At 33.3% G+C, this 12,003-nt stretch overlaps 1 protein-coding gene and 1 pseudogene across 4 annotated transcripts in view; one reads left to right on the top strand and one right to left on the bottom strand.

The window, feature by feature from the left end:
- The window catches only part of BRINP3 (BMP/retinoic acid inducible neural specific 3), a 377,833-nt gene that overhangs the window by 86,103 nt on the left and 279,727 nt on the right, over positions 1–12,003 (top strand). The gene's annotated exons all lie outside the window — the stretch shown is intronic.
- LOC112642822 (60S ribosomal protein L12-like) overlaps positions 1,814–12,003 on the bottom strand; it is a 32,665-nt pseudogene continuing 22,475 nt past the window's right edge.

The following is a 12,003-nucleotide window of genomic DNA, read 5'->3' on the forward strand; positions in this document are numbered from 1 at the left end:
GGTCCTTTGTCATAAATTAATTGGACTGTATATGTATGGGTTTATTCCTTAGCTCTGTATTCTGTTTCATTGGTCTATGTGTCTTTTTTATGCCAATATCATACTGTTTTGGTTGCTATAGTTTTCTAATATACTTTGAAATAAGGGAGTGTGATACCCTTAGTTTTATTCTTCTTCTTAAGATGGCTTTGGATATTCGGGGCCATTTCTTCTAGTTTTATAAGAAATGCTTGAATTTTAACAAAGATTGAATATAATCTGTAGATTGCTTTGGGTAGCTTGAACATTTTAACAATATTACTTTTTCCAGTTCATGTATGTGAGTTATCTTTTCATTCATCTGTGGCTTCTTCAATTTCTTTCATTAATAGCATAGTTTTCATTCATATGTAGGTCTTTCATGTCTGTGGCTAAATTTATTCCTACTTTATTCTTTTTGTTGCAATCATAAATAGGATTATTTTCTTAATGTCTCTGAATTTGTTATTTGTATATAGAAATATGATAAAATTTTGTCTATTGATCCTGTATCCTGAAACTTTCTGAATGAATTTATTAGTGCTAACAGTTTTTGAGATTGTGTGTTTGTATTTGATGTTGTCTTGGGATTTTTCTAAATTAAATTGTATAACTTAATTATATTTCTAATTTAACCTACATAACTAGTAATTATTTAATTTCCATAATAATCTCTGAGAATCCTTTCAGAGTTGATATTCTAGGAATCTGCAATGCCTGATATTGGAGATCTGTTACAAATTCACATAAACAAAGTATTTTTTTTTAGTTCTCTTTTCTACGTCATACCAGATGTTTTAGTCATATCTTTACATGGATTTGAGTTATCTTCACCCAACGGTATCTTACATCTCAACCTTTTAGGATTTAGATGTCAACCATTCTGGGAAATCCATAAATGTTTGTTATGTGAGTCAATATATAGTGAAAGAAGAAAGAACTAGTGGTAGGTACAAGGAACAATGGATTGAAAGTGATCAGACTACTATCATCAGGATGTAAGTATTTATATTCTCCACTTAAATACACTTGGGATTCAGTATTATATTCATCTGTAAGATAGGGAGCAGCGGAGTATAGGTGACCTCACATGTGCTTTACAGTTCTCAAAGTGAATGACCCTAATTGTGGCTTTTTTCTTTATGGCAGATAATCTAATAGAATATTTGACTTGGTAGACAATCCAAGAGGGGAGGGCGTTTGGTTTTGTTTTTAGTCAGAGAATCTTTAAGAATCATTTTCCTATATAGGAGAACATTTCTATCCTAGTTTCAGTATGTGATACTCAACATAGGGAATACTGTGTGATACATGCTTCTTTTTCTGTTTCACTTATACCTATAGATACAAAGAGACTGGTAATGAACAGAAGAGCACAATATACTTCTTTAAAATTTTCTATCTGTAAAACCCCTGGGAAATTATAAATGAGAACTATTTATTGTACTTTATAAAACTATACTTCAATTTCATGCCCAAGTAGTGTCACTTTTATTTTTAGCTTGAAACCATTGTAACCTGATGAAGAGACACATGGGATCACAAATTAGCTCCCCTGAGATTTTCTCTTTTTAGTCAGGGATGTCTGTAATTAAAAAAAAAAAAATCAGAATTTTTGGTAATATTTTCTGTCTTTCCTTTCTAAGGGTACTACTGGTGTTTTTTGTTCATTGTTTGGACGAATAGATTTTTGTTTTCATGCAGATGTGTGTTTTTAATAAAACATACTAAGTCAATCATTTTTCCCCACTGGTTGTCAGATGATCCTTTACTGAAATATTTTCCTTTGTAGTTCTTAACTAGCTGAGCATTCCACTGCACCACTATTGATTTCATCTATGATGTCATGAGGGTGGCAGCATCAACACTGCAGCACACAGATTGGGCAGCTTCCAGCCAGGATCTCTTTAATTCTCCCAGAGAATGCTCTGGCTAAAAATCAGCATCGCATCTGTTGGGCAATGTTGACAATTTCGTCAAAAGTGATATTTCCACTGTGCTTTATGTTTTTCTGCTTCTTCCTGTCTCTTGGAGGTTCTTTGAGGGCTTTCATAATCAGGGCAGAGGCAGAAAGTACCACTTCAATCTGGGCCTGTCTGTTCTGACTGGTCAGTTTCATACTAATCTTCCGATGCTTCCAATCACTGGTTGCCTTGGAAATGTCATAATCAACCCTTTTTGGAGACAGACTCAAGGGGCCAATCTTTCAGGCCAGGGTAGTTGTGGCACCTATTTCCCAACTAGTGCATTTCCGGTATACAACTTTGATCTTAGAGTCAAACTTAGGGAGTGTGGTAGAGGTGACTGGTGTCAGATGAGCTTGGATTGAGGAAGACTAAAGACATTGTACCTTTGTTCCTCTGAGCTGAAGGCCAAAAGTTAGTCATCTTGATTCACATAAATCTGTATGACTTACGAGGGTTTCAGAATTTAGTTTGTACCTGAAGTGTTCGCTCTGTTAGGCTCAAAACATATCACATATCACCAAGAAAAATTAAGACAAATTCTTATCCACAAAGAATTCATAATCTCTAGAAGAAACAGATGTAAAAAGAGACATTAACACTAAACCTGTCCAGTGATGACAGACTACTCTTTATTTTTATTTTTTGTTTTGTTTTTTTTTAAATTTTTAAAAGTTGAATATAGTTGACATATGATGGTACATTAGTTTCAGGTGTACAACAGAGTAATTCAGATTCTCTATATGTTATGCTATGCTTACCACAAGCATAGCTACCATCTGTCACCATACAACACTATTACTATGTCATTGACTGCATTCCCTAGGTTGTACCTTTTATTCCTGTGACTTATTCATTCTATAACTAACTGGAAGTCTGTATCTCTCACTCTTCTTCACTCATTTCGCCCATCTTCCCTGCCCCCCATCTCCCTTCTCTCTGGCAATCATCAGTTTGTTCTCTGTAGTTACAAGTTTGATTCTGCTTTTTATTTGTCTATCCAATTGTTTTGTGTATCGGGATCCACATATGAGTGAAGCCAGATGGTATTTGTTTTCTCAGTCAGACTTATTTCACTTAGATTAATATGCTTTTGGCCCATCCATGTTGCACCAAATGTCAAGATCTCAACCCTTTTTTAAATTTTAATTTAATTTAATTTAATAAGTCTTTTTTAAAAGATTTTATTTATGTATTCATGAGAGACAGAGAGAGAGAGAGACAGAGACACAGACAGAGGGAGAAGCAGGCTCCAAGCAGGGAGCCCGATGCGAGACCCGATCCTGGAATTCCAGGATCATGTCCTGAGCCAAAGGCAGATGCTTAATCCTGAGCTACCCAGGCATCTCTCAACCTTTTTTTTTTATTAGGGTGTGTATATATATTGTATGATATAGATAGATAGATAGATTTATATAATATATATCTAAAATATTTATACATTAATCTATCAATGGGCATCTGTCACTGGGCATTTGGGTTGCTTTCATATCTTGTCTATTGTAAATAATGCTCCAGTAAACGTAAGAGTGCATGTATCTTTTTGAATTAGTGCTTTTGCTTTCTCTGGATAAATACCCAGTGGTAGAATTACAGGGTCATATGGTATTTCTATTTTTAATTTTTTGAGGAAACTTCAAACTATTTTCAACAGTACCTGTACAATTTACATTACCACCAGTGATATACAAGGGTTCCTTTTTCTCCACATCCTTGGTAACTCTTGCTATTTCTTGTCTTTTTTACTTTAGTCATTCTGACAAGCGTAAGGTGATATCTTATTGTGGTTTTCATTTGCATTTTTCTGATGATTAGTGATGTTGAACATCTTTTCATGTATTGTTGGCCACGACTGCTCTCTTTAACAGATGTAATCTGAGGACAGGCACTGGGAAGAGATGCATCATGTAATTTTCTGGTATGAGTTTAAGTTTTAAAGGAGGTAGATTTTTAGCTCAGTGAGAATGGTGGAGAATTTGGCAGCAGAGGCAGGCATACCAGGAAGGAAACAGCATCCTATATATATATGCTCACGTTAATTTCCTCACCTGCTATTACAATGTTAATAATATCTACTGCAGAAGTGTTATGAAATTAGAATAAAATGTAAATGTAAAACTCTGTGCAGAGCATACTGTAGGTGTCCAATAAGTGTGAACTGTTTTTCCATTTAGACTTAACTGTATTTCAGAAAATTAACGGAAAAATATTATTTTAAATAAAATTATGCTTTTTAGTTAGCCTCTTTATTAACACAAATTGGATCTCTCTTTCTCTCCCTCTCTCCTTCTATCTCTCTCTCTCTCTCACTCAAATGTTAATGTGAACTTAAGTGGAGTGTTAATTATAGGATGATTTGTCTATCCTCTAAAATTTTTCACTGAGAAAAAAAATACATGACTTTTGGTTGTTTGAATTTATGTGATATTTTTAAAACTGTGGTTTGATTGATATGAATATTTCAAAATGAAGTCAAATTTGTTTTTGTAACTAAATAAAAGCCATACCTCCTTTTAACATAGGTCCCAGGCAAATTTTCTCTAAAAAATAAAATCTGCACTGAACAAGATATTAATCCCATACTGTAGTGTCATTTCAGCAAAATTTGACAGATTCATATATTCATTTTCTCTTCTTGGAAAAAGTTATAAAAATCATCTCATCCATTAAAAGAATGATTCTGAAAATGTAGTAAATTATTTTTGATGTATCATTATTCATTATTAAAATAGTATTTCCCTCTTCCTTTTCATGAGACAATTTTCTTGGAAAATTGTGGGGAGAATTTTAATAATTAAATTCAGTTATAGATTACTCACACAGATAATTATTGCCTTAATTCAATCCTTATATTCAAACTCCAAACAGATATTCAGTGGGGTTCCAAACTTGCTGACTCAGGGAATACAATATTTAGATTATAATTAGATCAGATAGTTTCATTGTATTCTGAGTGTAGAGAGAATTAGGATATGGCATGAAGGAAATGAAACATGGCAAACTCATTGTTTCCAGCCTATTGGTAGGGGTAATTAAGGGTGGGGTGGATAAGCCCAATGCCTAAATCCAAATGTATGGGGAGATGAGAAAATGGGGAGGGAGAGAGCTAGAATTCATTTCACTGGTTTCTGGGGAGGGCTGGAAGCCTATCAAAGAACAATTCCAACATGATGTGGGTGTCTGGGTGACAGTAGAAGAGGAATATGCTTAGATGAACCTGGGGTATTGTTCTTGGCTCCCCATGGCTTGCAATTGGTAAGTACCGCTTGTCATGTTAAGGGGCTGCAGAGGGATGAGAAGTGGAATGTCAGAAGGTCAGACTCAAATGAAAAAGCCAAAATGGATCTAAATTTAGAGTCCAAAGGTAGAAGATAAAGACCATGTTCTCCAAGGAGAAGGAGCACCTGAACTTTAGTTCCTAGTGGCAAACACAGCAGCTGCTGCATATTGAACCTTCATCTATCCTCTGCCTCCAACTGGTTATGAAAGTCATACAGCCTCTTTGTTTTGAAGGGGATTAAAAGAAAAGCAAAAGTGAAACCTTTGTGCCTACAGAATCAGGAGATATATTTAAAGAGAAATGTTTAAATACTGAAAAGGACTATATATAGTACCATATAGAACAAGTATATATTATAAATATGTATTTCTTACGTTTTAATTTATTTCTCCTTCAAATTTTTAGTTTTTTTTCTTTTTTATGTTTTTATTTAAATTCTAGTTAGGTAACATATAGTGCAATATTAGTTTCGGTAGTAGAATTTTGTGATTCATCACTTACATGCAACATTATTCTTGTCTTAATTTGACATATTTTTTAAACGTTTACTAGGAGCAAAGGCTAAGCACTGAGAATGAAAGCAATGGTGTATTTAATTGAAATATATCAGAAAAATTGGATAAACAATTTAATAGTTTCAATAAATAATTGAATTGTTTAAAAAGCACAATTAAATGGAAGTTTTATTTTCTGTTGAAATTATTTTTTTCCTTTTGTGAGCCATACTATGTAAACTGCTATTTTCAAACCATAATATATGACAAATAGCAGACTCCCAATACATGTTTTTCCTTACATTAAGCAATTAGATTTAGAAAAAAATTACACATAGAGAAGGCCACATCTTACTCTATTCTCAGTGATAGCCTAATAATGCATGCATGTAGAATTCAGAGTATAATTTTGATTAATTTTTACTCATGGTAACACATAGCAATTTCTGACAAATTACAAGAAAAATAAGTAAATGCTTGTAGCCATTGATATACAAGATTACTACAAACATCACAGTATACTTTGATTTTACAAAATCTTGTCCAGTGGTTTTGATAAATCTCTGCTTTTAAAGATTTATTTATGTACTTATGTTAGAGAGAGAGGGAGAGAGAAAAAGGGGAAACAGAGAGAGGGGCAAAGGGAGAGGTAGTAGGAGGAAGCAGATATCCTGCTGAGCTCAGCGCCCCAGGAGGGGCTGAATCTGGAGATCCCAAGATCCAGACCTTAGCCAAAACCGAGTCTGACACTCAACTGAGTCACCTGGGCGCCCCAGTAAATCTCTGCTTTAAAAGTAACACATTCTAAACATGCAGGAGCTCCTGAGTGGCTCAGTTAAGTCTCTGCCTTCCATTCAGGTCATGTTCCCAGGGTCCTGGGATCCAGTCCTACCTCTGGCTCCCTGCTTCCCCTGGTAGTCTGCTTCTCCCTTTGCCCCTCCCCTTGCTCCTGCTCTCTCTCACTCATTCTCTTTCAAATAAATAAATAACATCTTAAAAAATAAAAACAAACATGCTATAAAGACCTCTCTTTGCAACGGTGTAATTCTGCATTCATTCAGGTGCCTTTCCCTTTCCAAAAGCTGAAAGGTTTTTCAGGAGAGGCTCTCCACTATCCCATCATTTAACCCTGTAACTCAGGTGTATGCCCATAGCATATATTTTCTAAGTATATGAATCTTTGTATAAAATAAATATTTGAATGAATATAATTTACACAAAATTGTAAACATTTATAGCGAACACAGAATATAATATTTGAAAAAAGAAATATGGGTAACAACACAGTTTCTTCTTACCTTTAATTAAAATGTGTTTCTTAATTTTCTTTGCTATTTTAGTTTTCATATCTCTTTCTATAATAAGAGACCTATGATATTTTAACTACCTAATTTAAGAGAAGAATAGGGCCTCTGAGATTACTATTTGAAATATTCTGATTAAAGAAACCAGCATAGTTTGCAATAATATAAATTTAGGGATTTTGCTTTTTATGGGCATATTCTCTATAGAAAAGAGAATTAGGAATTTTAAAAAGAGTACAAGGAACCCATTGCCAGCTGAAATCAGTGTTACTGGAAATAATGACATTTTAATTGTGCTACTCTATTTAAAAATTCCATTTTTATTAAAAAGAAAATTATATTTTGCTCAGAGAACTCATTAAATACTCCATAATAATAAGACTAAATAATCTTAAGTAAAGAGAGAGGGAAATATTTTAAAGTATTATAAAATGTTATAGATGTGAAAGGCTTGACACTTGTTTAAATCACGTGCATGTTTCTTGGCTTAATTTGTTTCTTTAAATCAAGTACCAAATTATGATGAGCAATTTACCTACAATACTTCACTTGCCTAACTGATAAGAAATTCAAAATACAACAGAATTGATGTTAAATATTTCGTATGGATTAAGCTTGAGTTAAAAAGAATGGAATACTGGCCATTTAGTAATTTCACAAGCAAAAATATTAGTTTTAATGTAGAGGGAAATTTTAAAATAAAATACTGAAACAATGTTTCTCTATTTATTTCGTATTCCCTTGGCTTAGCTCTAGGGCATGTAAATACATTAAAAGACTTCTTAAAACTGAAATTCTGCAGTGAGTGCACAAAACTAGCCATAACATCCATTTTAGCATAATCAAATGCAAATTTTAGCAACCATTTTCAGAGTAATACATGCACTCAAGGTTTTTCAACATGCTTTTAGATTTAATAGTTCTGAGATGTGAACTATATATATAAGAAAATTAATCTATAGTATATTTTGAATTCCTCCTTTAAGAATATGATTTTACTAGATAATTAGAAGGGAATACAGAAGGATGTGACTTTATATGCCTAGAATTTTCTTAATGCCTATTGCTTTATTAAAAATATTAGCAAGGCTTTGTGCTAAGTCTGAAAGAATAAAAATTTTGGGCTTATTCATATGTGCTACTGTGTTCCCTTTTGTCCCCAGGAAGGTCTCTCCTTTCCATCAGACCTAGTCTCCTTATTATCCTTAGAATTGCACCTAAGTCAGAAGGCCATCATCAATTGATAACTTGGGTTGACTTAAGTAATACCCCTTCCTACCCTGATCTTAGGAGAATTTTGTAGTCATCCTAATCACACTTACTGGTCCTTTGACACACACAATATGTATGAATATTATATAAATGCATACACATATATGCATATATATGTGTTTAAAATACTCGTGCTCATAGAATGTTTTCTAGAGCCCCTCAGTTAATGTTCAAGGAAAATAAAACAAAATTAGAACCATATATTAACTACAATATTATCCTAATATTATAATCAAAGAGATTTCAGCTCTTGAAAACTAGATACTATGAACATGGATAATTTTTTAGAAGACTTCATTTATTTGAGAGAAAGAGAGAGCATGAGCAGGGGGAGGGGCAGCAGGAGAGGGAGAGAAACTCAAGCAGACTGTGCTGAGTGCAGAGTCTGATGCTGGGCTTGATCTCAGGACCCTGAGATCATAACCTAAGCTGAAATGAAGAGTTGGTTGCTCAACTGACTGAGCCACCCAGGCACCCTGGGTAATTTTTTATTTAGACATGTTCCATTCCCAATCCTGTGATTTCAGCCTGTTCACAACTACAAACAATATACAGTAGGGATACAGTAAGAAACTCAAAGTAATTAAATCTAACACAAGCATTTCATTACATTAAGAGCATTTTTAAGACAATACAAACAATTTAAAAGTCATAAAACTTAGGTCAAAGAAAGTATTAATTACTTTGTTTTTCTGATTCCCAAATTACCCTCTTTCTTTCTTTCTCTTTCTTTTTTTCTATGAGAAGTGAGATTTTTTTTTTTTCTCTACAATGTATCCAGGTATGGTATAGCAATGGAACTGGGTATAGGTATGACTCTATTGGAGATGGAGATTTGAAATTTTTCATTCTTAGTCTGACAAAATATTTGCAAGTGCCAAGTAAATGTAAGGTATAAATTGAGGGATCTTACTTTTCTTTTAAGAAACATTTGTATTGGGAAGGATCAAAAGTGAGCTTTTCAGGGAAATCCTTTTAAATATGTGCTGCCCTTACCTGCACCACAATATAATGCAATATGCGCAAGAGACAGACTGCTTGAGAATTCCAATCCTACTATTTTTGAGCTGGGTAACCTTACTCAGTTACCTCACTCTTTAAAATTTGAGCCTTTTGCATCATCAAATTGATAATAATAATAGCATCTACCTCACATAAGCTCTGCATGTGTCACTGTGTTCCTGGTCCCCTAGCCTATAGTAAGGAGACTGAGTGTTTTAGACATTATTATTATTATTATTATTATTATTATTATTATTAATTTTATTATCATCACCAATACTATTGCAATGATTATGACTGTAGAGTCCAGTTTGTTATTTATTAAGATATTATTATTTTAATCTCATCTTTATATTATGAAAGTGTGCAGAACACAATATAACTTTAAAGCCCACTTTAAGAGGCGTATTAATCATCTGGCACCAAAAGATTTTTGAGGCTAATCTCCTGAAGAGTCTTTTTAATTACAAAGTTTAGGATGTTTGACCAAACTAATCTCTTATTCTGTTTTTAACTTCATAACATCTGCTGTGCTAACCAAGTAAAATGGCAGTGCATTGAAGATTAGGGTTATGCACACATTACCATTCCCAGTGAAATATTGTACAACGGAAGGGGATGGCTTCTGAAAATTAATTAGTAGTGTCTGTCCTACTTCAAGTATGTAGTAGTGTAAAGTGATAAAGTTAACTGTCTTTAATGCTTAAAGTGATGAAGATAGACATGTTTTGGTCTCTATCGTTGACCCTAAGAATCTGGCAAACGGTGTTATCTAACATTAGTAGATTAAATTTAAGTTACAGCTCAATCATTTCCTACCTGTAGATCACCACAGGAAGCCTTAGTTCCTGGAGAAAAAGTGACTAAAAGGAACATTTCTATTTCTTATACTCCCTAAGAAACCTATAAGGTTTTTAAAAAGTCAATTTACTCCTTTCAAGTTTCTATTTAAATAGAGCTATTTTAAAATTTATTGTTCTATATAATATAAAATTGTTTGTTTTCTAATGGCTAATCTAAGACTAGCTATTTATCATGATGACAAGTTGCTATCATAGTACTGTCAACATAATATAAATGCTCTTTCTAATTCAAATTGAAATGCTAATCATATTGAGTATAGACTAACAATTATGTATCAGCAAATGGAATGCAACATACAGTTTATTAGGTATCTATTTTGAGACACTACTGTGAGGCAATACAGTTTTAGAAATGAATAATCCATATCCCCTTCCTTTGAAAAAATTGTTTCAAGAAGTCTTTCTCATCTCTACAGGAACATTTTTATCAGTGTTTCAGCAAGCTATTATCACCTCTATCAATTAACAACAACAACAACAAAAATTCTTGACTCTTGACTCATGAGTATTTTTCTACACTTTTAAATCTTTTTTTTTTTTTTTTTTTTAGATTTTATTTATTTATTCATGATAGTTACACAGAGAGAGACAGAGAGGCAGAGACACAGGCAGAGGGAGAAGCAGACTCCATGCAGGGAGCCCGATGTGGGATTCCATCCCAAGTCTCCAGGATCGCGCCCCGGGCCAAAGGCAGGCGCCAAACCACTGCGCCACCCAGGGATCCCTTTTCTACACTTTTAAATAGTAAAACTCATCAAAAGAAATTTATATACATTTTTTTGCCAGTATTTCTTTTTCTTTTTTTCTTGCATCCATCCAGATTAGAGTTTGACTTAATGTACCATTGAGTGATCTTATCAAGTTCTCCAAGAATTTCCACATTCCTGAAATTAATGGTCAATCGGTTCATTTCAGTTATAGTGTATATTATGTATTATGTGGTAAATAAGAATAATATATATTACATTATAAAATAATATATTTTTCCATTTATTGAAGCCTTATTAATGCTTCAAAGAAAAGGAAATGATCAAGATGAAATGGTATGATTTAAGCTTGCAGTTTTATTTTCCCAGAAGAAAGGAAAATATCTCTTCCAATTCATAAAATAAAGTCCTTCACATCCATATGATTGGGTCAAATTAAGTGCTATGTAATTTCCCTTGATGATAGTAATTTTGACATGTTGGCCACCAGTTAGCCTAAAACCTTGGTTCTTAACCCAGTTATTTGCAAGGTATAATAACGGTGTCGGTTTATCAAAATCTATTCTTAAGGATAGGAATTTTTTTTAAGATTCATGAACCATACAATATATGGTTGGATATTTGATGAAAATTAGGATTCTGTTAGGAAGAAGACATGGGGGAATAAAGGGAATGGACAGGAAGGAGTGATCTCCACATGTAGTTTTAAATTTATTTTTGCTTTTTTTGGTGAGGATTGTATCATGTACAAGCATGTCAGATCTTGGCTACTCATACAACCTCATAATTGAGGAAAATATGATGAAATATTTATTATAACGTTTCATTTTGTATTTAATTTTTTTCCTTTTTGTTTTGTGCCAAACAGAATTTTGCCTGGTACACAATGTTCTTTTTGTCTCAAATATTCTTTTAGACCCACTTTTCCTTATTTCTACTTTATACATTAACACATTCATTCATTATCCATTCAAGCATTCGTTCAACATTGACTTCTGTGCCTAGTACCCTGCTACATTTAATAAATAATATACAGCCTGCTTAGAATGTTCATTTCAGGAAAGCCTTTCCTACTACCTTCTAGACATATAATCTCATA

This window comes from Canis lupus, chromosome 38 (genome assembly GCF_003254725.2).
Source record: "Canis lupus dingo isolate Sandy chromosome 38, ASM325472v2, whole genome shotgun sequence".
NCBI classification, from domain to species: Eukaryota; Metazoa; Chordata; class Mammalia; order Carnivora; family Canidae; genus Canis; species Canis lupus.